We start from the raw sequence: 26,739 nt of genomic DNA, 5'->3' as shown, positions 1-26,739 counted from the left end.
AGCCAGGGGGTGTGGTGTCATTGTGACGGTGCAGTATGTAAACAGCCAGGGGGTGTGGTGTCAGGGAAGTGGCACATGCCTAAAGGAACATCTGACTGATGAGAAACAGAAAGTGAAAATGAATGTTTTCAGTGTGCATGAGAGACAGACAGACAGACAGACAGACAGACCACTCTGATGAAGGTGAGTGATTAGTAATGATACACATTATCATTTTTGAAGTGTCATTGTGAAGGAACTAGGTTTAAAAGTTGACCAAGGAGCAGGTCATGTTTCTCATTCAGCGTTAGGCTGGGTCGGCTTGCTACAACATCATGATATAACATTCAGGGTAAGACAGTAACCCTGTCTCCGCATCATTGTTTAGTGTTGTGGAGGAAACTGACGTGTGTGTGGTGTGTGTTCTCAGGTTCCTGTCGATAATGGCGGGCATCATTGGGTCGATGGGCAAGAGGTCAACCAAGAGTCGATCTCTCTCAACGTACAGAACAGCATCGTCAACAAAGAAATGGTACTTGTATTTATTACAAAGTGTCACAGCTTTTCATGTCTCTCTCTCTCACAACCCCTTGGTCATGATTGAATCCAGGATCTTTGATTCAAATCGAAAAATGTTAACATCTCGTCGTTGTTGTTGGTGGGTGACCATGCAGATGGTGTACCTCTGAGAAATGTTCACATCACCAAGCCACGTCTTTGCAGCGCTAAGGAAGTGGTGAAATACATACAGTGGGGCAAAAAGTATTTAGTCAGCCGCCAATTGTGCAAGTTCTCCCACTTACAAAGATGAGAGAGGCCTGTAATTTACATAAATACATATATACGTCTGTCTGTAAAGAATTCTAGTCACAGAATCCTCAGCATGCGCTGTCATATCTGTTCTTCACCAGACTGTGGTTGGCTTCCATCCTGTCTTTAACACAGTTAGGAACAAGTTAACAGCAGGTAATGTAGAAGGTAACTGTTAGAAGGTAACTGTTAGTTATCAGATAGCAGTTAAGGTAACAGCTAACAGTTAGGGCAAAGGTGACAGATAACAGTTAGGGCAAAGGTGACAGCTAACAGTTAGGGCAAAGGTGACAGATAACAGTTAGGGCAAAGGTGACAGATAACAGTTAGGGCAAAGGTGACAGATAACAGTTAGGGCAAAGGTGACAGATAACAGTTAGGCAAAGGTGACAGATAACAGTTAGGTAGAAGGTAACAGGTAACAACTAGGTAACAGTTAAGGTAACAGCTAACAGTTAGGGCAGAGGTGACAGATAACAGTTAGGGCAAAGGTGACAGATAACAGTTAGGGCAAAGGTGACAGATAACAGTTAGGGCAAAGGTGACAGATAACAGTTAGGGCAAAGGTGACAGATAACAGTTAGGTAGAAGGTAACAGTTAGGTAACAGGTAACATTGTTAGGTAGCAGTTAACACATTGCAGATAAGTTAAGTAGAAGGTACGTTAGGTAATAATTATCAGTTAGGTAGCAGGTAACAGTTAGGTAATAATTATCAGTTAGGTAACAGGTAACAGTTAGGTAACAGGTAACAGTTAGGTAGAAGGTAACAGTTAGGTAGAAGGTAACAGTTAGGTAACAGGTAACATTGTTAGGTAGCAGTTAACACATTGCAGATAAGTTAAGTAGAAGGTACGTTAGGTAATAATTATCAGTTAGGTAGCAGGTAACAGGTAACAGTTAGGTAATAATTATCAGTTAGGTAGCAGGTAACAGGTAACAGTTAGGTAACAGGTAACAGTTAGGTAACAGGTAACAGTTAGGTAACAGGTAACAGTTAGGTAACAGGTAACAGTTAGGTAGCAGGTAACAGTTAACAGTTAGGTAGCAGGTAACAGTTAGGTAGCAGGTAACAGTTAGGTAGCAGGTAACAGTTAGGTAGCAGGTAACAGTTAGGTAACAGGTAACAGTTAGGTAACAGGTAACAGTTAGGTAACAGGTAACAGTTAGGTAATAATTATCAGTTAGGTAACAGGTAACAGTTAGGTAACAGGTAACAGTTAGGTAACAGGTAACAGTTAGGTACCAGGTAACAGTTAGGTAACAGATAACAGTTAGGTAACAGGTAACAGTTAGGTAACAGTAAGGTAACAGTTAGGTAACAGGTAACAGTTAGGTAATAATTATCAGTTAGGTAGCAGGTAACAGGTAACAGTTAGGTAGCAGGTAACAGTTAGGTAACAGTAAGGTAACAGTTAGGTAACAGGTAACAGTTAGGTAATAATTATCAGTTAGGTAGCAGGTAACAGGTAACAGTTAGGTAGCAGGTAACAGTTAGGTAGCAGGTAACAGTTAGGGAGCAGGTAACAGTTAGGTAGCAGGTAACAGTTAGGTAGCAGGTAACAGTTAGGTAATAATTATCAGTTAGGTAGCAGGTAACAGGTAACAGTTAGGTAGCAGGTAACAGTTAGGTAGCAGGTAACAGTTAGGTAACAGGTAACAGTTAGGTAACAGTTAGGTAATAATTATCAGTTAGGTAGCAGGTAACAGGTAACAGTTGGGTAACAGTTAGGTAGCAGGTAACAGAAAACAGTTAGGTAGCAGGTAACAGAAAACAGGTAGCAGGTAACAGTTGGGTAATGGGTAATAGTTAAAAGGTAACAGTTAGGTAACAGGTAACAGTTAGGTAACAGGTAACATTTAGGTAACAGGTAACAGTTAGGTAGAAGGTAACAGTTAGGTAACAGGTAACATTGTTAGGTAGCAGTTAACACATTGCAGATAAGTTAAGTAGAAGGTACGTTAGGTAATAATTATCAGTTAGGTAACAGGTAACAGTTAGGTAACAGGTAACAGTTAGGTAACAGGTAACAGTTAGGTAACAGGTGAGTTAGGTATCAGGTAATAGTTGGGTAACAGGTAACAGGCGAGTTAGGTATCAGGTAATAGTTGGGTAACAGGTGAGTTAGGTGTTGGGTAACAGGTAACAGGTGAGTTAAGTATCAGGTAACCGGTGAGTTAGGTGTCAGGTAATAGTTGGGTAGCACCGTTACCAGATCTCGCAACGCCTGCAGAACGGTCTGGTTCTGTGACAGCAGTTTTGATATTTGACTTCAGACTTTACGTGCAAATTCATCATGGGGCTACGACAAACAAACCACTCATTCATTCAAATCAATTTACAGTAGGCCTGTAAGTCCTGTACTCTCCATTGCAATCAGTTGAATTGGATTGCATTCCAATGGACAGAATAGTGTTGTTGACTGTTGTGTGTTGCTATCTGTTTGTCTGCAGATTGAGTCGTGTTGTTCTGTTTGTCGACTAAATTGTTCTGGATAAGAGAGTCTGCTAAATTACCAAAATGTAAAATGGTGTGCTGTGTGTAGTGTAAAGTGTATTGTGTTGTTTGTAGAGCTGCATGGTGCACAGAAGACGGTGGATGATCCTCATCTTCCTCATCTTCCTCATCCTGCTGGTGATTGGAGTCTCCTTCGCTGTGTGTTTAGGTACAGCCTTTCTGTTTCGCTTCTATTGTTAATGCTCTGGTTGTCCTTACCATAGGTCATCCGTGTCTTTACCACTATAGAATGGAATAGAGCAGAGTGGAATAGAGTGGAATAGAGCAGGGTGGAATAGAGCAGAGTGGAATAGAGCAGAGTGGAATAGAGCAGAGTGGAATAGAGCAGAGTGGAATAGAGCAGAGTGGAATAGAGCAGAATGGAATAGAGCAGAGTGGAATAGAGCAGAATGGAATAGAGTGGAAGAGAGCAGAATGGAATAGAGTGGAATAGAGCAGAATGGAATAGAGTGGAATAGAGCGGAATAGAGCAGAATGAAATAGAGTGGAATAGAGCAGAATGGAATAGAGCAGAGTGGAATAGAGTGGAATAGAGCAGAATGGAATAGTGTGGAATAGAGCAGAATGGAATAGTGTGGAATAGAGCAGAATGGAATGGAGTGGAATAGAGCAGAATGGAATATAGTGGAATAGAGCAGCATGGAATAGAGCAGAATGGAATAGAGTGGAATAGAGCAGAATAGAATAGAGTGGAATAGAGCAGAATGGAATAGAGCGGAATAGAGCAGAATGGAATAGAGCAGAGTGGAATAGAGTGGAATAGAGTGGAATAGAGTGGAATAGAGTGGAATAGAGTGGAATAGAGTGAATAGAGCAGAGTGGAATAGAGCAGAATGGAATAGAGTGGAATAGAGCAGAGTGGAATAGAGTGGAATAGAGCAGAGTGGAATAGAGCAGAGTGGAATAGAGCTTAATGGAATAGAGTGGAATAGAGCAGAGTGGAATAGAGCGAGTGGAATAGAGCGGAGTGGAATAGAGCGGAGTGGAATAGAGCGGAGTGGAATAGAGCGGAGTGGAATAGAGCGGAGTGGAATAGAGCGGAGTGGAATAGAGCGGAGCGGAATAGAGCGGAGCGGAATGGAATAGAGCGGAATAGAGCAGAGCGGAATAGAGCAGAACGGAATAGAGCGGAGGGGAATAGAGCGAATGGAATAGAGCGAATAGAGCGGAATGGAATAGAGCGGAATAGAGCAGAGTGGAATAGAGCAGAGTGGAATAGAGCAGAGTGGAATAGAGTGGAATAGAGTGGAATAGAGTGGAATAGAGTGGAATAGAGTGGAATAGAGTGGAATAGAGCAGAGTGGAATAGAGCAGAGCGGAATAGAGCGGAATAGAGCAGAGCGGAATAGAGCAGAATGGAATAGAGAGGAATAGAGTGGAATAGAGCAGAATGGGTTAGAGCAGAGTGGAATAGAGTGGAATAGAGCAGAATGGAATAGAGTGGAATAGAGCAGAGTGGAATAGAGCAGAGTGGAATAGAGCAGAGTGGAATAGAGCAGAGTGGAATAGAGCAGAGTGGAATAGAGCAGAGTGGAATAGAGCGGAATGGAATAGAGTGGAATAGAGTGGAATAGAGCAGAGTGGAATAGAGCAGAGTGGAATAGAGCAGAATGGAATAGAGCAGAATGGAATAGAGCGGAATAGAGCAGAATGGAATAGAGCGGAATAGAGCAGAAATAGAGCAGAGTGGAATAGAGCAGAATGGAATAGAGCGGAATAGAGCAGAGTGGAATAGAGCAGAGTGGAATAGAGCAGAATGGAATAGACAAAAATAGAATCGGAGATAATAAAATAGATTAGGTCACTGTATGGACATGTGCCTTAAACTTGCTTCATATATAATGCATGTGACTAAAAATAGCAGAGTTGTAGATTGTGTGTTATCTGTCTGATTCTGACACTGTCTGGCTCTTCTTCTCTCTGGTTGAACAGTGATCCATGACACTATCTGGCTCTTCTTCTCTCTGGTTGAACAGTGATCCATGACACTGTCTGGCTCTTCTTCTCTCTGGTTGAACAGTGATCCATGACACTGTCTGGCTCTTATTCTCTCTGGTTGAACAGGGATCCATGACACTGTCTGGCTCTTCTTCTCTCTGGTTGAACAGTGATCCATGACACTGTCTGGCTCTTCTTCTCTCTGGTTGAACAGGGATCCATGATGACATAGACGAGGAAGTACGATCCAGCGTTGTTTGAGATGCCGCGATGTTTCAACGGAAGCTTCAGACTGACCAATCAGATATTCATACCAGATCTGCTATCCCCAGCGTCCAATCAGAGTAAGGCCCTGTCCAGCCAACTACAAGAGAAGGTACCTCGCATTTATGACTTTCAGGGATGTTTTGAAATCTCACTGTAAATCTATTTATGACCTTCAACGCATCAAGAATGCATGTTTGAAGCATGCTTGTTTAATAACAAGTGAGTTACTACAACATATCATCTGGCTGTGAATGTATTTTTTTTTTTTTTTATTTTTTTACCTTTATTTAACAAGGCAAGTCAGTTAAGAACAAATTCTTATTTTCAATGATGACCTAGGAACAGTGGGTTAACTGCCTGTTCAGGGGCAGAAAGACAGATTTGTACCTTGTCAGCTCGGGGTTTGAACTTGCAACCTTCCTAGTCCAACGCTCTAACCACTAGGCTACCCTGCCGCCCCAATTCTACGGAAGAGGATCAGGGCCTAATGAAGAGGGGGAAAAAGGCTAACGTGGTGGTACCTGGTTTATTATTTAAATTTTTTCAATTTTGAGAATAAAGTGTCAAAATGTTTTAAATCAAGTCACAGTTACAGTCTAATTCAACATATCTCCCTGGTTCCCTGTTGCTGTCGCACGCCACTGTTGAAATGCCCGAGTTAAATGACCTGGTGAAACTATACTTTAGAATTGGATTCAGTAGCAAGGAAATCCTTGCTCTCTTAGCACATAATTACCATATTACTAAAAGTAGGACCTGAAAGAGGGTTACGCCACAGATTCTTTTCAGAATGAGGAACCACACAGAGTCGGATGAGGCATGTGAAAGACACATTTCAGTTGAATACATTCAACTAGGTATCATCCCCGTTTGCTTCCGTCTTTAGACTAGTTTTTCCTTAGAATAGGCACAATCACCCACCCCCCGATCAAATGTCAACACAGTTCACTTTCATAGCAGCCACACACAAAACAGCTCGTTGTATATATCATTCCTTCACGCATCTATCTACTTCGCTCGCTCCCCTCCTCTCACCTTTTCCCTTCACTTGTGGACTTCAGTGCACAACACATTTAGCTGTCTGTGACCACGCAACAAAAAAAAACGTTCTAAGCAAAACCTTCATATCATAACCGCTAACCGCTACAACCTGGTCAACATAGCTACTAGAATTAGAGTTACCAGCATCAGAAATTTCAGCTCAAATAAATGCTTCACAGAGTTCAAGTAACCGATACATCTCAACATCAACAGTTCAGAGGAGACTGCGTGAATCAGGCCTTCGTGGTCGAATTGCTGCAAAGAAACCACTACTGAAGGACACCAATAGGAGGTGTCCTTCAGAGGCTTGCTTGGGCCAAGAAACACAAGTAGAGCTGTGGAAATTTGTCCTTCGGTTTGGAGTCCAAATTTGAGATTATTGTTTCCAACCGTGTGGTTGAACAGATGATCTCTGCATGTGTGGTTCCCACCGTGAAGCATGGAGGAGGAGGTGTTATGGTGTGGGGATGCTTTGCTGGTGTCACTGTCTTTGATTTATTTAGAATTCAAGGCACACTTAACCAGCATGGCTACAACAGCATTCTGCAGCGATACGCCATCCAATCTGGTTTGGCCTTAGTGGGACTATCATTTGTTTTTCAACAGGACAATGACCCAACACTCCTCCAGGCTGTGTAAGGGCTATTTGACCAAGAAGGAGAGTGATGGAGTGCTGCATCAGATGACCTGGCCTCCACAATCCCCCGACCTCAACCCAATTGATATGGTTTGGGATGAGTTGGACCTCAGAGTGAAGGAAAAGCAGCCAGCAAGTGGTCCTTCAAGACTGTTGGAAAAGCATTCCAGGTGAAACTGGTTGAGAGATTGCTAAGAGTGTGCAAAGCTGTCATCAATGCAAAGGGTGGCTATTTTTGGTTAGTACACTTTTTGGTTACTACACGATTCCATATGTGTTATTTCATAGTTTTGATGTCTTCAGTATTATTCTACAATGTATAAAATAGTACAAATAAAAAGAAAACTCTTGACTGAGTAAGTGTTCTAAAACCTTTGACCGGTAGGTGCTACACCTCCAATGAAGTAGACTCATAGGTCTATGCTTATTATCTTGTGAATGTAGGTCACGGGATTGAGTTGAGGAGAGAACGAGAGAGAGAACTAGAACGAGAACACGAAACGAAAGAACTAGAGAGAGAGCTAGAGAGAGAGAGAGAGAACTAGAGAGAGAACTAGAGAGAACTAGAGAGAGAACTAGAGAAGAGAACTAGAGAGAACTAGAGAGAGAGACTAGAGAGAGAGAACTAGAGAGAAACTAGAGAGAGAGAGAACTAGAGAGAGAGTACTGGAGAGAGAGAACTAGAGAGAGAGAACTAGAGAGAGAACAAAAAGAGAGAGACAGAACAAAGAGGGACTGCAGTAGCGTGAGTGAGTGTGTATTATCATCCACCTACTAGGGGCCACACTATGGGGCCAAAATAAGGGAACAGTACCAGTCCCTAGTATCAGTGTCAACACTGTCCCCTGGGGAGACTTATTATCTTGTGAATGTAGGTCACGGATTGGCACGGAGAAGGATTGCGAGGGCTGCCCCTGTCATGGACCTTGCATAGAGGGGGGACTTAACCGGGGAGGGGGTGGGGGGACTTAACCTCTCTGGCCCACCCGGGACGCAACCGCACCCCCTGCCAACAATAAATGCAAATGCGCTACGCCAAATGCTAATAGCACTCGTTAAAACTCAAACGTTCATTAAAATTCACATGCAGGGTAGTCAATTCAAGCTACACTCGTTGTGAATCAAGCCAACGAGTCAGATTTGTAAAATGCTTTTCGGCGAAAGCATGAGTAGCTATTATCTGATAGCAGGCAACACGCCGAAATACCAGAAGGGACGTAAACAAAGGAATTAGCGTAGCCGGCGCTACACAAAACGCAGAAATAAAATATAAAACATTCATTACCTTTGACGAGATTCTTTGTTGGCACTCCTATATGTCCCATAAACATCACAATTGGGTCTTTTTTTCGATTAAATCGGTCCTTGTGTACCCAAAATGTCAATTTATGAACACCGTCAGATCCAGTAAAAACACATTTTTTAAACGCAACGTTATTTTTTTAAATTAAAAAAGTTGCCTATAAACTTTGACAAAACACTTCAAACTACTTCTGTAATCCAACTTTAGGTATTACTAAACGTTAATAAACGATAAAATTGATCGTGGAGCGATCTGTATTCAATAAGCACGAGTTTGGGAAACATAACTAACTTTTCCGGTTCCATTGTTTACAGCTGTGGACTTGACAACCGGATGTGGCTATTACTCAGATGACCAACGATTTAGTTTAATCGAAATCACAACACTGGCGACATCGTGTGGAAGTTATAGGAACTGTATTCTCAGCCTTAACTATTTTTCCTTCCAATAGACAATACATGGGCTGGCGGATTGATTTTTCTTCGTCGATTTAGTGACCAGGTTTTCTGCCGATTTTGACCACGGAACTCGTTCTGTTATAGTCACAGACACCATTGAACCAGTTCTAGAAACTTCAGAGTGTTTTCTATGCACACATACTAATCATATGCATATACTATATTCCTGACTTGAGTAGCAGGACGTTGAAATGTTGCGCGATTTTTAACAGAATGTTGAAAAAAGTAGCCCGATCTCTAAGAGTTAATGGAACTTAAAATGACTAACAGCAAACAGGTCTAGCCTGTTTAGACTAGTCTATTATCCGGTCTAGACTCTATAACGTGAACCAGTGGTTGTCTCAGTTAGAGACAAATAGCCTAGAATGGAGACAATGCCCCTGTTTTGGGATAACCGATGTATCCTCCCATCCTTGACCGATAGATCGATAGTGAAAGGAGATATGATGCTAGGCTAACAACCAATACATGTTATATATAGCCTGCCTATATAGTCTATCATCATTTATCTAATATTCATATATTTAGAGGACTAATTATTCAAACGGATTAGCTGGTATTGGAAATGCAGGAGTGGTCCTTGAGTTGCCGCTCCTCCCGCGGAAACTTGTGTGAAACTCCAGCTTTCATTATTCAGTCCTCCCGCGGCCGTTGGACAGGACTGTAATTGATTCAGAGCTAACTAACTGTATATTTAAAAGTGATAATGTCCGAGAAGCCAATCTATGGACGCGACCCTGTCGCTTTAAATTATGTTTTAAATGTTCCACTGGCTGGCAACGTTCTTATCCCTTGTTTGCTAGCTGGCCAACTACGGCTAATTTACAGTCGCGTCAAACAGAATAACAACAAAGTAGCAGCATTAGCATCTGTTTAAGATGTTTTCTAGTGACATTCATTTGGATACGCCCCACTTCAAACTGAAGCTGGAAACAAACTAGCTGATTTTCGTTTCGTTTTGACCTTTTCCAGTTTATCCATAAAAATGATGCCAGCTGATTCATGATTTTGACTGGCTGAGTAACACTGCCTCTCTGTCTCGTCCCGACAACCGACACGTTCATTACTATGGGACAGCTGGAGATCGAATTTGAATATTGAAACAATGTTGTAAATGTCAGAGAGACAGACAGCAAGGTTTAAACAAATCTCAGCAGTTGAAAACTAAATGTTAGTCTAAAAGAAATGTGAGATAATGTCTAGATGCTTTTTATAGTGGAGATGCAGTTTATACATTGCCTGGCTGGGCTGATGAGACAGTGGATTACAGTCAGATGGAACAGAGTAAAGGGCATTTTAACATCATAGATTTAGCCGGTGGTAACTTGTGGAATAGACACCAGCTGGAATGCGGTTTTAACCAATCAGCTTTCAGAATTAGACCCACCCTTTGTGTATCACACATTACAGTTGAGGAACAATGGGAAAGTAATTCTGCTTTGAAAGTTGATAAACCTGTAACCCCACTTTGAGAAAATGGCCTTTGGATGTTTTGGTAAAGTACACCTACTGGAGAGCTCTTCTTTGCCTACACCCATTCAGCATCGTTCACACCCTCTTAAGCCTGAGCCCATCCCATCTCTTTCTCCTCACATGTGAGGCCATGTGCTAAACAGAGTGAGTATGCTGGGTACTAAAATCAGAGATTTCAAGATTAAAGGATGGTTTATACTATAACTCTAGACAGTTGTCACAGAACATTCTGTCATTAGACATCAAACTCATCATTGTCTTTATGGGGCGGCAGGGTAGCCAAGTGGTTAGAGCGTTGGACTAGTAACTGGAAGGTTGCAAGTTCAAGCCCCGAGCTGACAAGGTACAAATCTGTCGTTCTGCCCCTGAACAGGCAGTTAACCCATTGTTCCTAGGCCGTCATTGAAAATAAGAATTTGTTCTTAACTGACTTTACCTAATAAAGGTAAAATAAAAAAATGAAAAGTATAAACATAAAAAACGATAGGCTGCATGACATCAGCAGCCTGGTGGTCCAAAGTAGCACAATTGGTGTATAAATAAACCCATCAGTTTTCAAATCAATTCAGTAAAAGGTTATTTAATTATTCATTATTAATTTATGTCAATCTAGCAAACCAGGCAACTAAAAGCAACTTTAAAAAAAATGTTATGGATCATTTCTAGCTTGTTAGCTAGCTAATGTTAAGGTCGTTAATAGCTCGTCGGATAAGGTCGTTAATAGCTGCCAATATTCATATACAGGGACTTACCCCAGTTCTCTTCAGTCTGTGACAGACAGGGACTCACACCAGTTCTCTTCAGTCAGTGACAGACAGGGACTCACCCCAGTTCTCTTCAGTCAGTGACAGACAGGGACTCACCCCAGTTCTCTTCAGTCTGTGACAGACAGGGACTCACCCCAGTTCTCTTCAGTCTGTGACAGACAGGGACTCACCCCAGTTCTCTTCAGTCAGTGACAGACAGGGACTCACCCCAGTTCTCTTCAGTCAGTGACAGACAGGGACTCAGCCCCAGTTCTCTTCAGTCAGTGACAGACAGAGACTCAGCCCCAGTTCTCTTCAGTCTGTGACAGACAGGGACTCACCCCAGTTCTCTTCAGTCAGTGACAGACAGGAACTCACCCCAGTTCTCTTCAGTCTGTGACAGACAGGGACTCACCCCAGTTCTCTTCAGTCTCTGACAGACAGGGACTCACCCCAGTTCTCTTCAGTCTCTGACAGACAGGGACTCGCCCCAGTTCTTCTCAGTCAGTGACAAAGCCAATAAAGTTTTTTGTTTTTGTTTGTGCTCATAATGCACCGGCCGGTTAGAAGAGTTTATGCCTATAGTCTGAAATTGCCATGGGGAAACATGGTGTGTACGTGCAGGTTATTAGATTTGGGGCGGCAGGTAGTCTAGTGGTTAGAGGAGGCAGGTAGCCTAGTGGTTAGAGGAGGCAGGTAGCCTAGTGGTTAGAGGAGGCAGGTAGTCTAGTGGTTAGAGGAGGCAGGTAGCCTAGTGGTTAGAGGAGGCAGGTAGCCTAGTGGTTAGAGGAGGCAGGTTGCCTCGTGGTTAGAGAGGCAGGTAGCCTAGTGGTTAGAGGGGCGGCAGGTAGCCTCGTGGTTAGAGAGGCAGGTAGCCTAGTGGTTAGAGGAGGCAGGTAGCCTAGTGGTTAGAGGAGGCAGGTAGCCTAGTGGTTAGAGAGGCAGGTAGCCTAGTGGTTAGAGGAGGCAGGTAGCCTAGTGGTTAGAGGAGGCAGGTAGCCTAGTGGTTAGAGGAGGCAGGTAGCCTAGTGGTTAGAGGAGGCAGGTAGCCTAGTGGTTAGAGGAGGCAGGTAGCCTAGTGGTTAGAGGAGGCAGGTAGCCTAGTGGTTAGAGGCGGCAGGTAGCCTAGTGGTTAGAGGAGGCAGGTTGCCTCGTGGTTAGAGTGTAGAGGAGGCAGGTAGCCTAGTGGTTAGAGGAGGCAGGTAGCCTAGTGGTTAGAGGGGCGGCAGGTAGCCTCGTGGTTAGAGAGGCAGGTAGCCTAGTGGTTAGAGTGTAGAGGAGGCAGGTAGCCTAGTGGTTAGAGGAGGCAGGTAGCCTAGTGGTTAGAGTGTAGAGGAGGCAGGTAGCCTAGTGGTTAGAGGAGGCAGGTAGCCTAGTGGTAAGGGACGGCAGGTAGCCTAGTGGTTAGAGGAGACAGGTAGCCTAGTGGTTAAAGGAGGCAGGTAGCCTAGTGGTTAAAGGAGACAGGCAGCCTAGTGGTTAACGGAGGCAGGTAGCCTAGTGGTTAGAGGAGGTAGGTAGCCTAGTGGTTAGGGGCGGCAGGTAGCCTAGTGGTTAAAGGAGACAGGTAGCCTAGTGGTTAGGGGCGGCAGGTAGCCTAGTGGTTAAAGGAGACAGGTAGCCTAGTGGTTAAAGGAGGCAGGTAGCCTAGTGGTTAAAGGAGGCAGGTAGCCTAGTGGTTAGAGGAGGCAGGTAGCCTAGTGGTTAGGAGCGGCAGGTAGCCTAGTGGTTAGAGGAGACAGGTAGCCTAGTGGTTAGAGGAGGCAGGTAGCCTAGTGGTTAGAGGAGGCAGGTAGCCTAGTGGTTAGAGGAGGCAGGTAGCCTAGTGGTTAGAGGAGGCAGGTAGCCTCGTGGTTAGAGAGGCAGGTAGCCTAGTGGTTAGAGAGGCAGGTAGCCTAGTGGTTAGAGTGTAGAGGAGGCAGGTAGCCTAGTGGTTAGAGTGTAGAGGAGACAGGTAGCCTAGTGGTTAGAGGAGGCAGGTAGTCTAGTGGTTAGAGGAGGCAGGTAGCCTAGTGGTTAGAGGAGGCAAGTAGCCTAGTGGTTAGAGGAGGCAGGTAGCCTAGTGGTTAGAGGAGGCAGGTAGCCTAGTGGTTAGAGGAGGCAGGTAGCCTAGTGGTTAGAGGAGGCAGGTAGCCTAGTGGTTAGAGGAGGCAGGTAGCCTAGTGGTTAGAGGAGGCAGGTAGCCTAGTGGTTAGAGGAGGCAGGTAGCCTAGTGGTTAGAGGAGGCAGGTAGCCTAGTGGTTAGAGGAGGCAGGTAGCCTAGTGGTTAGAGGAGGCAGGTAGCCTAGTGGTTAGAGGAGACAGGTAGCCTAGTGGTTAGAGGAGGCAGGTAGCCTAGTGGTTAGAGGAGGCAGGTAGCCTAGTGGTTAGAGGAGGCAGGTAGCCTAGTGGTTAGAGACAGTTAGCCTAGTGGTTAGAGGAGGCAGGTAGTCTAGTGGTTAGAGGCAGGTAGCCTAGTGGTTAGAGGAGACAGTTAGCCTAGTGGTTAGAGGAGGCAGGTAGCCTAGTGGTTAGAGGAGGCAGGTAGTCTAGTGGTTAGAGACAGTTAGCCTAGTGGTTAGAGGAGGCGGGTAGCCTAGTGGTTAGAGGAGGCAGGTAGCCTAGTGGTTAGAGGAGGCAGGTAGCCTAGTGGTTAGAGGAGGCAGGTAGCCTAGTGGTTAGAGGAGGCAGGTAGCCTCGTGGTTAGAGAGGCAGGTAGCCTAGTGGTTAGAGAGGCAGGTAGCCTAGTGGTTAGAGTGTAGAGGAGGCAGGTAGCCTAGTGGTTAGAGTGTAGAGGAGACAGGTAGCCTAGTGGTTAGAGGAGGCAGGTAGTCTAGTGGTTAGAGGAGGCAGGTAGCCTAGTGGTTAGAGGAGGCAGGTAGCCTAGTGGTTAGAGGAGGCAGGTAGCCTAGTGGTTAGAGGAGGCAGGTAGCCTAGTGGTTAGAGGAGGCAGGTAGCCTAGTGGTTAGAGACAGTTAGCCTAGTGGTTAGAGGAGGCAGGTAGTCTAGTGGTTAGAGGCAGGTAGCCTAGTGGTTAGAGGAGACAGTTAGCCTAGTGGTTAGAGGAGGCAGGTAGCCTAGTGGTTAGAGGAGGCAGGTAGTCTAGTGGTTAGAGACAGTTAGCCTAGTGGTTAGAGGAGGCGGGTAGCCTAGTGGTTAGAGGAGGCAGGTAGCCTAGTGGTTAGAGGAGGCAGGTAGCCTAGTGGTTAGAGGAGGCAGGTAGCCTAGTGGTTAGAGGAGGCAGGTAGCCTCGTGGTTAGAGAGGCAGGTAGCCTAGTGGTTAGAGAGGCAGGTAGCCTAGTGGTTAGAGTGTAGAGGAGGCAGGTAGCCTAGTGGTTAGAGTGTAGAGGAGACAGGTAGCCTAGTGGTTAGAGGAGGCAGGTAGTCTAGTGGTTAGAGGAGGCAGGTAGCCTAGTGGTTAGAGGAGGCAGGTAGCCTAGTGGTTAGAGGAGGCAGGTAGCCTAGTGGTTAGAGGAGGCAGGTAGCCTAGTGGTTAGAGGAGGCAGGTAGCCTAGTGGTTAGAGGAGGCAGGTAGCCTAGTGGTTAGAGGAGGCAGGTAGCCTAGTGGTTAGAGGAGGCAGGTAGCCTAGTGGTTAGAGGAGGCAGGTAGCCTAGTGGTTAGAGGAGGCAGGTAGCCTAGTGGTTAGAGGAGGCAGGTAGCCTAGTGGTTAGAGGAGGCAGGTAGCCTAGTGGTTAGAGGAGGCAGGTAGCCTAGTGGTTAGAGGAGACAGGTAGCCTAGTGGTTAGAGGAGGCAGGTAGCCTAGTGGTTAGAGGAGACAGTTAGCCTAGTGGTTAGAGGCAGGTAGTCTAGTGGTTAGAGGAGGCAGGTAGCCTAGTGGTTAGAGGAGACAGTTAGCCTAGTGGTTAGAGGAGGCAGGTAGCCTAGTGGTTAGAGGAGACAGGTAGCCTAGTGGTTAGAGGAGGCAGGTAGCCTAGTGGTTAGAGGAGACAGTTAGCCTAGTGGTTAGAGGCAGGTAGTCTAGTGGTTAGAGGAGGCAGGTAGCCTAGTGGTTAGAGGAGACAGTTAGCCTAGTGGTTAGAGGAGGCAGGTAGTCTAGTGGTTAGAGGCAGGTAGTCTAGTGTTTAGAGGAGGCAGGTAGTCTAGTGTTTAGAGGAGGCAGGTAGTCTAGTGGTTAGAGGAGGCAGGTAGCCTAGTGGTTAGAGGAGGCAGGTAGCCTAGTGGTTAGAGGAGGCAGGTAGCCTAGTGGTTAGAGGAGGCAGGTAGCCTAGTGGTTAGAGGAGGCAGGTAGCCTAGTGGTTAGAGACAGTTAGCCTAGTGGTTAGAGGAGGCAGGTAGTCTAGTGGTTAGAGGCAGGTAGCCTAGTGGTTAGAGGAGACAGTTAGCCTAGTGGTTAGAGGAGGCAGGTAGCCTAGTGGTTAGAGGAGGCAGGTAGTCTAGTGGTTAGAGACAGTTAGCCTAGTGGTTAGAGGAGGCGGGTAGCCTAGTGGTTAGAGGAGGCAGGTAGCCTAGTGTATATAAACCTGTCGTTCTGCCCCTAAACAAGGCAGTTAACACACTGTTCCCAGTAGGCCTTCATTGGAAATAAGAATTGGTTCTTAACTAACTTGCCTCGTTAAATAAGGGTTAAGTAATAAAATGTGTGAATACAGATGGATTGAACAAGGTTATTAGATCACTAGGTTGATGGCTGTTTGTTGTTTCCCCCTACTTTTTACTGCCCACACACACGCGCGCACGCACTCGCACGCACGCACGCACGCACGCACGCACGCACACACACACACACACGCGCACACACACGCACTCACTCACTCACGCACGCACGCACGCACGCACACACACACACACACACACACACACACACACACACACACACACACACACACACACACACACACACACACGCACACACAGACACACACACACACACACACACAGAGCAAGGTCTCCACAGGTCATTTACCTCAGGCATTTCAACGGTGTTGCCAGGGAGTCACGCACTTAATAACCAAATCTCTTACATTAATCTTGAAGTATAACTGTGACTTTATTCTCAAAAATGTTGACTTTATTCTCAAAATATTACCACTATTTTTGTTGAACAGTACTATCATGCAAAACATAATAATTCAAGTGCCACCATCTGTTGCTGTTTATTTATTGTTCTGTCAAACTTGCCTAGCGTATTCTGGTGTTTAAGTTAGAATGTGGAAGGAATCTGAGGGAGGAGGGTTTAACTGGAACAGGGGAACTTCCATGGTAGTGAGAGGTAGTTGAGTTCCAAGGAAAGACATTCACACTCTCATTCTTACTCTTTCTTTCTCTGTCTCTCTCTCCCCGTCTCTCTTTCTCTCTCCCTCCCCCTCTCTCTCGCTCCCCCTCTCTCTTCCCCCACCGTCACTCTCTCTCTCTCTCTCTCTCTCTCCCTCTCTCTCTCTCTGTATCCCTCCCTCCACTCAGTTGTCTGACCTCTACAGTTCATCTCCGGCCCTGAGTCGCTACTTCTCCAGTGTTGAAATCTCTGACTTCAGGTAACACATAGTAAATCAATGAACACATATTTTTCTGTGTTCATTGAAAGGCTGTCTATTCCCAGTGCAGTGCAGTACTTTCCACTATACTCTGCATTTAATGAGAACCAGATGGAAATATTATATTTCCCATGGTTCATTGCAATCATATATAATTACAGTAAAACCTGTTTTTCCCAGGAAGAAACCTAGAGAGGAACCAGGCTATGAGGGGTAGCCAGTCCTCTTCTGGCTGTGCCGGGTGGAGATTATAACAGAACATGGCCAAGATGTTCAAATGTTCAAAGATGACCAGCATGGTCAAATAATAATAATCACAGTGGTTGTCGAGGGTGCAACAGGTCAGCACCTCAGGAGTAAATGTCAGTTGGCTTTTCCGATCATTGAGAGTATCTCTACCGCTCCTGCTGTCTCTAGAGAGTTAAAAACAGCAGGTCTGGGACAGGTAGCCCGTCCGGTGAACAGGTCAGGGTTCCATAGCTGCAGGCAGAACAGTTGAAATTGGATCAGCAGCACGGCCAGGTGGACTGGGGACAGCAAGGAGTCCTCATCCTGGTAGTCCTGAGGCATGGTCCTAGTGCTCATGTCCTCCGACAGAGAGAAAGAAAGAATTAGAGAATTGGAGAGAGCATACTTAAATTCACACAGGACACCGGTTAAGACAGGAGAAATACTCCAGATATAACAAACTGACCCTAGCCCCCTGACGCATAAACTACTGCAGCATAAATACTGGAGGCTGAGACAGGAGGGGTCAGGAGACACTGTGACCCCATCCGATGATACCCCCGGACAGGGCCAAACAAGCAGGATATAACCCCACCCACTTTGCCAAAGCACAGCCCCCAAACCACTAGAGGGATCTCTTCAACCACCAACTTACCATCCTGAGACAAGGCCGAGTATAGCCCACAAAGATCTCCTCCACGGCACAACCCAAGGGGGGGCGTTAACCCAGACAGGAAGATCACGCCAGTGACTCAACCCACTCAAGTGACGCACCCCTCCTAGGGACGGCATGGAAGAGCACCAGTATGCCAGTGACTCAGCCCCTGTAATAGGGTTAGAGACAGAGAATCCCAGTGGAGAGAGAGGGAACCGGCCAGGCAGAGACAGCAAGGGCGGTTCGTTGCTCCAGAGCCTGTCCGTTCACCTTCACACTCCTGGGCCAGACTACACTCAATCATATGACCCACTGAAGAGATGAGTCTTCAGTAAAGACTTAAAGGTTGAGACCGTATTTACGTCTCTCACATGGATAGGTAGACCATTACATAAACATGGAGCTCTATAGAAAGCCCTGCCTCCAGCTGTTTGCTTAGAAATTCTAGGGACAATAAGGAGGCCTGCGTCTTGTGACCGTAGTGTACGTGTAGGTATGTACATGTAACGGGCGTCCTCCTCTTCATCTGAAGAGGAGAGGCGAGAAGGACCAAAATGCGGCGTGGTATGTGTTCATGATGAAATTTAATAAAGAAAACACTGAACACTGAAACACACTATACAAAACAATAAACAAATAACGACCGTGAAGCTAAATGAGAACTGTGATGACACAAGCAATCAACATAGACAATCACCCACAAACAAACAGTGCAACCCAGGCTACCTAAGTATGATTCTCAATCAGAGACAACTAATGACACCTGCCTCTGATTGAGAACCATACTCGGCCGAACATAGAAATACCCAAAATATAGAACAAACAAAGAGACTGCCCACCCCAGCTCACGCCCTGATACCATACTAAATAAATACAAAACAAAGGAAATAAAGGTCAGAACGTGACAGTACGGCAGGACCAAATCAGAGAGATATGTAGGAGCAAGCCTATGTAATGCTTTGTAGGTTAGCAGTAAAACCTTGAAATCAGCCCTTGTCCTAACAGTGTAGGGAGGCACTGGAGTAATATGATGAAATTTTTTGGTTCTAGTCAGGATTCTAGCAGCCGTATTCAGCACTAACTGAAGTTTATTTAATGATTTATCCGGGTAGCGCACTGAGAGTAAATCATTGCAGTAGTCTAACCTAGAAGTGACAAAAGAATGGATTAATTTTTCATGCATAATTCTTTGGACAGTGTTGCAAATGTTACGTAGATGGAAAAAAAGCTGTCCTTGAAACAGTCTTGATATGTTCGTCAAAAGAGAGATCAGGGTCCAGAGTGACGCCGAGGTCCTTCACAGTTTTATTTGAGACGACTGTATGATTGACTGTCTGGTCTGATCTTCCTCTCAGAAACGGCTCTGTGCAAGCTGACTACCGGCTGAGGTTCCTGATGCCCCTGAATGACACTGAGTTGGAGCGGTTCACGCTGAGCAGAGAGATGGTGTATAATGTCTTCAGACAGTCTCTCTATGACCAAGACCCTGAGCTCAACAACCCACTGTATATACACCCAGCTTCACTGGACATGCAGGGTGAGACACACACACTGGACATGCAGGGTGAGATACTGGAGCGGTTCACGCTGAGCAGAGAGATGGTGTATAATGTCTTCAGACAGTCTCTCTATGACCAAGACCCTGAGCTCAACAACCCACTGTATATACACCCAGCTTCACTGGACATGCAGGGTGAGACACACACACTGGACATGCAGGGTGAGATACTGGAGCGGTTCACGCTGAGCAGAGAGATGGTGTATAATGTCTTCAGACAGTCTCTCTATGACCAAGACCCTGAGCTCAACAACCCACTGTATATACACCCAGCTTCACTGGACATGCAGGGTGAGACACACACACTGGACATGCAGGGTGAGATACTGGAGCGGTTCACGCTGAGCAGAGAGATGGTGTATAATGTCTTCAGACAGTCTCTCTATGACCAAGACCCTGAGCTCAACAACCCACTGTATATACACCCAGCTTCACTGGACATGCAGGGTGAGACACACACACTGGACATGCAGGGTGAGATACTGGAGCGGTTCACTCTGAGCAGAGAGATGGTGTATAATGTCTTCAGACAGTCTCTCTATGACCAAGACCCTGAGCTCAACAACCCACTGTATATACACCCAGCTTCACTGGACATGCAGGGTGAGATACACACACTGGACATGCAGGGTGAGATACACACACTGGACATGCAGGGTGAGATACTGGAGCGGTTCACGCTGAGCAGAGAGATGGTGTATAATGTCTTCAGACAGTCTCTCTATGACCAAGACCCTGAGCTCAACAACCCACTGTATATACACCCAGCTTCACTGGACATGCAGGGTGAGATACACACACTGGACATGCAGGGTGAGATACACACACTGGACATGCAGGGTGAGATACACACACTGGACATGCAGGGTGAGACACACACACTGGACATGCAGGGTGAGACACACACACTGGACATGCAGGGTGAGACACACACACTGGACATGCAGGGTGAGATACACACACTGGACATGCAGGGTGAGATACACACACTGGACATGCAGGGTGAGATACACACACTGGACATGCAGGGTGAGATACACACTGGACATGCAGGGTGAGACACACACACTGGACATGCAGGGTGAGATACACACACTGGACATGCAGGGTGAGACACACACTGGACATGCAGGGTGAGATACACACACACACACACTGGACATGCAGGGTGAGATACACACACTGGACATGCAGGGTGAGATACACACTGGACATGCAGGGTGAGACACACACACTGGACATGCAGGGTGAGACACACACACTGGACATGCAGGGTGAGATACACACACTGGACATGCAGGGTGAGACACACACACTGGACATGCAGGGTGAGATACTGGAGCGGTTCACGCTGAGCAGAGAGATGGTGTATAATGTCTTCAGACAGTCTCTCTATGACCAAGACCCTGAGCTCAACAACCCACTGTATATACACCCAGCTTCACTGGACATGCAGGGTGAGACACACACACTGGACATGCAGGGTGAGATACTGGATCGGTTCACTCTGAGCAGAGAGATGGTGTATAATGTCTTCAGACAGTCTCTCTATGACCAAGACCCTGAGCTCAACAACCCACTGTATATACACCCAGCTTCACTGGACATGCAGGGTGAGACACACACACTGGACATGCAGGGTGAGACACACTGGACATGCAGGGTGAGACACACACACTGGACATGCAGGGTGAGACACACACACTGGACATGCAGGGTGAGACACACACACACACACTGGACATGCAGGGTGAGATACACACACTGGACATGCAGGGTGAGATACACACACTGGACATGCAGGGTGAGATACACACACTGGACATGCAGGGTGAGATACACACACTGGACATGCAGGGTGAGACACACACTGGACATGCAGGGTGAGACACACACACTGGACATGCAGGGTGAGACACACACACACACACACTGGACATGCAGGGTGAGATACACACACTGGACATGCAGGGTGAGACACACACACTGGACATGCAGGGTGAGACACACACACTGGACATGCAGGGTGAGACACACACACTGGACATGCAGGGTGAGACACACACACACTGGACATGCAGGGTGAGATACACACTGTCCATGCAGGGTGAGACACACACACTGGACATGCAGGGTGAGATACACACACTGGACATGCAGGGTGAGATACACACTGTCCATGCAGGGTGAGACACACACACTGTCCATGCAGGGTGAGACACACACACTGGACATGCAGGGTGAGACACACACACTGGACATGCAGGGTGAGACACACACACTGGACATGCAGAGTGAGACACACACACTGTACATTCAGGGTGAGATACACACACACACACTGGACATGCAGGGTGAGACACACACACTGGACATGCAGGGTGAGACACACACACTGTACATGCAGGGTGAGACACACACACTGTGCATGCAGGGTGAGACACACACACTGGACATGCAGGGTGAGACACACACACTGGACATGCAGGGTGAGACACACACACTGGACATGCAGGGTGAGAGTGGCACACATGCGAGCACATACCCTCACAATATAACAATATTATCTGTTGCGTAAATATAAACAAATGAATTTAAATTCTGAAATGTCCCTGTGATGTTATTCTTAACGCCATCTCTTTATTCCTTGTCCTTTGCAGTTGGCTCAGTGACTAGTGAGAGCAGAAGTGGCGTGCTCTATTGGTGACGACTACGCAATACTCTGGGGGTATGTCATTATTATGAAACAGTCTGACTGTCTGTAGTGTTGTGATGTTTTTGCTGTCATGATGATGCATCAAGCCATATCTCAGAGGCAGTCACACGAGAATGAGGAAGTGGCATGAGGATGAGGAAGTGGCATGAGGAAGTGGCATGAGAATGAGGAAGTGACATGAGGGTGAGGAAGTGGCATGAGGAAGTGACATGAGGGTGAGGAAGTGGCATGAGGAAGTGACATGAGGGTGAGGAAGTGGCATGAGGAAGTGACATGAGGATGAGGAAGTGGCATGAGGAAGTGACATGAGGGTGAGGAAGTGGCATGAGGAAGTGACATGAGGATGAGGAAGTGGCATGAGGAAGTGGCATGAGGGTGAGGAAGTGGCATGAGGAAGTGACATGAGGATGAGGAAGTGGCATGAGGAAGTGACATGAGGGTGAGGAAGTGGCATGAGGAAGTGACATGAGGGTGAGGAAGTGGCATGAGGAAGTGACATGAGGGTGAGGAAGTGGCATGAGGAAGTGGCATGAGGATGAGGAAGTGGCATGAGGGTGAGGAAGTGGCATGAGAATGAGGATGTGACATGAGGATGAGGATGTGACATGAGGATGAGGAAGTGACATGAGGAAGTATCATGAGGATGAGGAAGTGGCATGAGGATGAGGAAGTGGCATGAGGATGAGGAAGATAAATGAGGATGAGGAAATGGCATGAGGATGAGGAAGTGGCATGAGGATGAGAAAGTGGCATGAGGATGAGGAAGTGGCATGAGGATGAGGAAGTGGCATGAGGATGACAAAGTGGCATGTGGATGAGGAAGTGGCATGAGGATGAGGAAGATAAATGAGGATGAGGAAATGGCATGAGGATGAGGAAGTGGCATGAGGATGAGGAAGATAAATGAGGATGAGGAAATGGCATGAGGATGAGGAAGTGGCATGAGGATGAGGAAGTGGCATGAGGATGACAAAGTGGCATGTGGATGAGGAAGTGGCATGAGGATGAGGAAGTGGCATGAGGATGAGGAAGTGGCATGAGGATGAGGAAGATAAATGAGGATGAGGAAATGGCATGAGGATGAGGAAGTGGCATGAGGATGAGGAAGATAAATGAGGATGAGAAAGTGGCATGAGGATGAGGAAGTGGCATGAGGATGACAAAGTGGCATGAGGATGACGAAGTGGCATGAGGATGAGGAAGTGGCATGAGGATGAGGAAGTGGCATGAGGATGAGGAAGTGACATGAGGATGAGGAAGTGACATGAGGATGAGGAAGTGGCATGAGGATGAGGAAGTGACATGAGGATGAGGAAGTGACATGAGGATGAGAAAGTGGCATGAGGATGAGAAAGTGGCATGAGGATGAGAAAGTGGCATGAGGATGAGGAAGTGGCATGAGGATGAGAAACTGTCATGAGGATGAGGAAGATAAATGAGGATGAGGAAGTGGCATGAGGATGAGGAAGTGGCATGAGGATGAGGAAGTGGCATGAGGAAGTGGCATGAGGATGAGGAAGTGGCATGAGGATGAGGAAGTGGCATGAGGATGAGAAAGTGGCATGAGGATGAGGAAGATAAATGAGGATGTTGCATGAGGAAGTGACATGAGGATGAGGAAGTGGCATGAGGATGAGGAAGTGGGATGAGGAAGTGGCATGAGGATGAGGAAGTGGCATGAGGATGAGGAAGTGGGATGAGGAAGTGGAAGTGGGATGAGGAAGTGACATGAGGATGAGGAAGTGACACGAGGATGAGGAAGTGACACGAGGATGAGGAAGTGACATGAGGATGAGGCCACAGCCAGAAAGAGGGGAAATATGTTTACGTTCTAGTGTTGTAAATGCAAACATGTGTGTTCTATATTTTAAGAGTTTCCCAGCAAAGAGATTTGAGCAGAACAAGGGACCTGTCTGATTGATGGAATATCTGACGGATACGTAGACCCCATGGACCAACCCAGACACACAATGAAATCCTGTGAAACTGGATCACTACTGCTGTGCCAGTGGCGTGTACAACCTGACAGACTGTATGACAAATAGACACTGATGACACTTTTCTGCTTATTCCAATCATTCCATCTATCTCAAGTAGTCAAGAGAATGGAAAGGCCTAAGTGTACTTTTGGAATGAGGATAATGGGGTGTTGACATTAAGTGTTTGTACGCGGTGAATTGTTTTTTTGTGTCAGTGTCAAAGTGGATTAACAATGTCATCTTTTTATCCAAGATGTTTTTATCCAAGATGTTTTTATCCAAGATGTCCTTATCCAAGATGTTTTTATCCAAGATGTTTTTATCCAAGATGTTTTTATCCAAGATGTTTTTATCGGTTGTAATATGACTTCCTGATACCTACTCTATAGTCTATATATCATGTCTGAGAGGACTAACTATTCCAATTTGAGGCATTGCTTCAATCTCTATATTCTTTTACATTTTACATGAATTGATTGGAAACTGTATTTTGTAATTTTGTGAAATAAATGTTGTTGTTTTTTTATTGTACTCTGCAAGGAGTTGTCCTAGTTAGCAACGGGGTTGTCCTAGTTAGCAACGGGGTTGTCCTAGTTAGCAACTACTGTCTCTAATGTCCCTACTGTCTCTAATGTCCCTACTGTCTCAAATCAAATCAAATGTATTTATGTGGGGTGGCCAGTCCTCTTCTGGCTGTGCTGGGTGGAGATTATAACAGAACATGGCCAAGATGTTCAAATGTTCATAAATGACCAGCAGGGTCAAATAATAATCACAGGCAGAACAGTTGAAACTGGAGCAGCAGCACGGCCAGGTGGACTGGGGACAGCAAGGAGTCATCATGTCAGGTAGTCCTGAGGCATGGTCCTAGGGCTCAGGTCAGTTGAAACTGGAGCAGCAGCACGGCCAGGTGGACTGGGGACAGCAAGGAGTCATCATGCCCGGTAGTCCTGAGTCATGATCCTAGGGCTCAGGTCCTCTGAGAGAGAGAAAGAAAGAGAGAATTAGAGAGCAGACTTAAGTTCACACAGGACACCGGATAAGACAGGAGAAGTACTCCAGATATAACAAACTGACCCTAGCCCCGACACAATCTACTGCAGCATAAATACTGGAGGCTGAGACAGGAGGGGTCAGGAGACACTGTGGCCCCATCCAATGATACTCCCGGACAGGGCCAAACAGGCAGGATATAACCCCACCCACTTTGCCAAAGCACAGTCCCCACACCACTAGAGGGATATCTTCAACCACCAACTTACCATCCTGAGACAAGGCTGAGTATAGCCCACAAAGATCTCCGCCACGGCACAACCCAAGGGGGAGGCACCAGACAGTCTCTGTCTCTAGTGTCTCTACTGTCCCTACCTTCTCTACTGTCTCTACTGTCTCCTGATATCCCATGTGTCTCTGTACCACTACTGTCCCTACCTTCTCTACTGTCTCCTGATATCCCATGTGTCTCTGTACCACTACTGTCCCTACCTTCTCTACTGTCTCTACTGTCCCTACTGTCTCTACTGTCTCCTGATGTCCCATGTGTCTCTGTACCACTACTGTCCCTACTGTCTCTACTGTCCCTACCTTCTCTACTGTCTCCTGATGTCCCATGTGTCTCTGTACCACTACTGTCCCCACTGTCCCCACTGTCTCTACTGTCCCTACTGTCTCTACTGTCCCTACTGTCTCTACTGTCTCCTGATGTCCCATGTGTCTCTGTACCACTACTGTCCCTACTGTCTCTACTGTCCCTACCTTCTCTACTGTCTCCTGATGTCCCGTGTGTCTCTGTACCACTACTGTCTCTACTGTCCCCACTGTCTCTACTGTCCCTACAGTCTCTACTGTCCCTACTGTCTCTACTGTCCCTACTGTCTCTACTGTCTCTACTGTCTCCACTGTCTCTACTGTCCCTACTATCTCTACTGTCCCTACTGTCTCCTGATGTCCCATGTGTCTCTGTACCACTACTGTCTCTACTGTCCCTACTGTCTCTACTGTCTCTACTGTCCCTACTGTCTCTACTATCTCTACTGTCTCTACTGTCCCTACTGTCTCTACTGTCTCTACTGTCTCTACTGTCCCTACTGTCCCTACTGTCCCTACGGTTTCTACTGTCTCTACTGTCCCTACTGTCTCTACTGTCTCCTGTTGTTCTATGTGTCTCTGTACCACTACTGTTTTTACTCTGCTCCCTGAACCAATAGGGAGGGTGTACTGTAATTTCCGACACAGTACTTTCCAAATAACTGCACTAATACTCAAAAGTACTGCGCTACTTAACTCCAGTATGATTGTGTTTTTTGGGATATAGTACTTGCAATATCAATGATGTCATCAGTGTGCCCTGAAGAGGCTAATGGTTAATTTCCTCCTCTTCCTCCTCCTCCTCTTCCTCCTCTTCTTCCTCCTCCTCTTCCTCCTCTTCCTCCTCCTCTTCCTCCTCTTCTTCCTCCTCCTCTTCCTCCTCCTCTTCTTCTTCCTCCTCCTCCTCTTCCTCCTCTTCTTCCTCCTCCTCCTCCTCCCGGTCATTAAGCAGTGGTGTGTTCGTAGCTCCAGGAAACGTCCAGATACTCTGTTTAAGCCTGAGCCAGTTGACATCTGACTTTGTAATTGATTGACATTTGTTGCCACAGTTACGGACAATTACATGTCACCAGAGTTTAAAGGTTAATGTGGATTCAACAACAAGTGTTTAAGACCGTTAAGGATGGACGGCAGATCATGGAAAAGGAATTGATTTCTTAGTAAGAATTTTTATTTTGTATTTTTTTGAAGTCGCAAAAATTGTCTAGTAAAATCTGAGTTTGACGCACAAGCAGAAAGAGTTGGAAACGTGTTGCCTAACGGAATAGTAAACTTGTGAAAAAATGAGGATTGTCGCATGTTCTTTATCTGTAATGGGTATTAAACACCGGGTTCAGAGATGAGCAGGTATCTCCTTTGAAAATCCAAATGGTT

At 46.2% G+C, this 26,739-nt stretch overlaps 1 long non-coding RNA gene and 1 pseudogene across 1 annotated transcript; both read left to right on the top strand.

The window, feature by feature from the left end:
• Positions 1 to 124: 124 nt before the first annotated feature.
• On the top strand, positions 125 to 20,493 carry LOC135509755 (uncharacterized; annotated as a pseudogene).
• Positions 20,494 to 20,576: 83 nt separating this feature from the next.
• LOC135508873 (uncharacterized) lies at positions 20,577 to 24,957 on the top strand. Its single transcript, XR_010450859.1, has 3 exons — positions 20,577 to 20,696; positions 21,744 to 21,811; positions 23,672 to 24,957. It is a non-coding gene; the product is annotated as an uncharacterized LOC135508873 (long non-coding RNA).
• The last annotated feature ends 1,782 nt before the right edge of the window (positions 24,958 to 26,739 follow it).

The sequence above is a fragment of the Oncorhynchus masou genome, chromosome 22, assembly GCF_036934945.1.
Source record: "Oncorhynchus masou masou isolate Uvic2021 chromosome 22, UVic_Omas_1.1, whole genome shotgun sequence".
In the NCBI taxonomy this organism is placed as follows: domain Eukaryota; kingdom Metazoa; phylum Chordata; class Actinopteri; order Salmoniformes; family Salmonidae; genus Oncorhynchus; species Oncorhynchus masou.
Note: the sequence above shows the minus strand (reverse complement) of the source record. Positions and strands in the feature narration are given on the sequence as shown.